Source organism: Trichechus manatus, unplaced genomic scaffold (assembly GCF_000243295.1).
Source record: "Trichechus manatus latirostris isolate Lorelei unplaced genomic scaffold, TriManLat1.0 scaffold00183, whole genome shotgun sequence".
In the NCBI taxonomy this organism is placed as follows: Eukaryota; Metazoa; Chordata; class Mammalia; order Sirenia; family Trichechidae; genus Trichechus; species Trichechus manatus.
The window spans coordinates 1,167,533-1,169,906 of record NW_004444119.1 but is presented as its reverse complement, the minus strand read 5'-3'; positions in this window follow the sequence as shown (position 1 = coordinate 1,169,906).

Below are 2,374 nucleotides of genomic sequence, written 5' to 3'. Positions count from 1 at the left end.
AAAAAAAAATCACAGCACTCATACTAGAAGAAAGTATACTAAAAAGGCAAAACCCACAGATTTCCATTAATTTTTTAATCAACGTACACCATGTTTGTTTTATCTTTTTGTTATTGAGCTAAATAACTACCTCTTGTGCCAAAGAAAAACCTCTCGCCTCAGGAAAATTCAAGGCTAGTGCTTCTGCCACACCATTTGCTTGCATAACAAAAATGCCACAATACTTTGCATCAACTCCTATCAAAAGTGACATCTATTTTCCAACCTCTAGGGTGGGCACTGCCTCATGACTTGCTTCAGTCAGTAGACTGTGGTAGGAGTGATGCTGTGCCACTTTTAAGCCTGGCCCTAAGCCTTGGAGCTCTGCACGGGCTCTCTTGGGCCCATCTGTCCAAGAACAAGCCCAGGCTAGCCTGCTGGAGGACGAGAAACATGTGACCCAGTCCTCCCACCACCCCAGTGAAAAGTCAGCCAGCCTCCAGCTGACCCACCACCTCATGCACACGCAAGAGGAGGCCTGACCTAAGTCAGCAGAACACAGGACAGAGTAGAAGAACCATCTGATTTATATACTAAATAAGTGTTGTTTTAAACCACTGTGAGTGCTTTGTTATTTAGCAATGTTGTTGTTAGTTGCTGTTGAGTCAGCTCTGACTCATAGTGACCCGGTGTACAAGAGAATGAAGTGTTGCCTGGTCCTGCTCCATCTTCATGATCATTGGCATGTTGAAGTCCATTGTATATTGTATATATTGTTTATATACTACTGTGTATTTTGAATGCCTTCCAACCTTGGGGGCTCATCTTCCAGCACTCTATCAGACAATACTCTGTTGTGATCCAGAGGATTTTCACTGGCTAATTTTTGGAAGTAGATGGCCAGGCCTTTCTTCCTAGTCTGTCTTAGTCTGGAAGCTCCACTGAAACCTGTCCACCATACATGACCCTGATGGTATTTGAAATACCAGTGGCTTAGCTTCCAGCACGGTAACAACAAACAATTCACCACAGTACGACAAACAGACAGACGGGCGGTAATCTTCAGCAGTAGGTAACTGATACCACTGTAGACTCTCTATTTGTTATAGCCCTGTGAGAGCTGAGCCCCCGAATTTCCACAAACGCCATCAATCAGCAATAAATAAATAAGATTTCCAGTGAAATATTCTTTTCTTCAGTTTTACTCCTCCAGCCTTCTCCCTCCTTGGTGGATGTGGAGTGCCTGATTTTCATTACCTTCCTTTGAGATCTTTTACAAGGCAGGTCTCGGTATTCTTTCTCATCTGCCCCCATTTTCATTACACCTAGCAGAAACATCTTTGCATTTCACTATTTGGTTCTCTCTTCTCTCCCCTTCCTGAGATCATGCCTCTCCTTGCCCAGTCCCTGCCACATTTTACATTTACTAGGCCATTTCCACAGGAATAGGGAGTCCAGACACCTTGACTTTTTTAAAGTCACAATATTTTGTAAAAAAAAAAAAAAAAAAAAATCCCTCGCTTCAAACCTGTGCTTACTCCCCCTTCTACTATGCCATTCATAAAATGCTTTAAATTTTTCAACTTAACACTTCTGAAAGGAGCACACTGTGTAAGTTTATTTTCTGGGTAGAATTTATTTAAAGTAAAACTTGTAGGGTATCTTGATGTTCTGTTATTCTAGATTTTAAGAACAGATTTAGTTTTGAGGCTACATAGCAAAGATTGAGACATTGAAATCAGACTGTTGTTGTTGCTGTCGTGTGCTGTCGAGTAGATTCCAACTCCTTGAGACCCCATATGACAGAGTAGAACTGCCCCATGGGATTTCCTAGGCTGTGATCTTTTTGGGAGCAAATCATCAGGTCTTTCTCCCATGGAGCTGCTGGTGGGGGGCGTGGTTCAAACCACCAACCTTTCAGTTAGCAACTAAGCCCTGACCCGTTGCACCACCAGGGCTCCTTGAAGTCAGACTGCCTGGGTTCAAACTGGAGCTCTGTGGCTTCCTGGGCCTCTGATTTTGGCATGCTTTTTCAATCGTCTATTTCTCAGTTTTCTCTTTATGAAATGAGGGGGGTATTTGTATCTATCTCGTGGGGTTACTGTGAGGCCTACCTGATTAATATCTACTCTGGGAATAGTGTCTGACACACTGTAATTCCTCTCTGCATGTCAGCAATTATTTTTATGTTTGTAATATTTTATGAACTTTGATATTGTGCTTATCAACCATTTTTTCCACAATGAAGGTTCCTAATTGTTTTCGGTTTAATTTAAAATATTCTAGAATTTTCCTCAGATAATCTAAAACATGATGTTATGGATTAAATTGTGTCCTCCCAAAATGTGTATCAATTTGGCTAGGCTACGATTCCCAGTATTCTGTGATTGTCCAC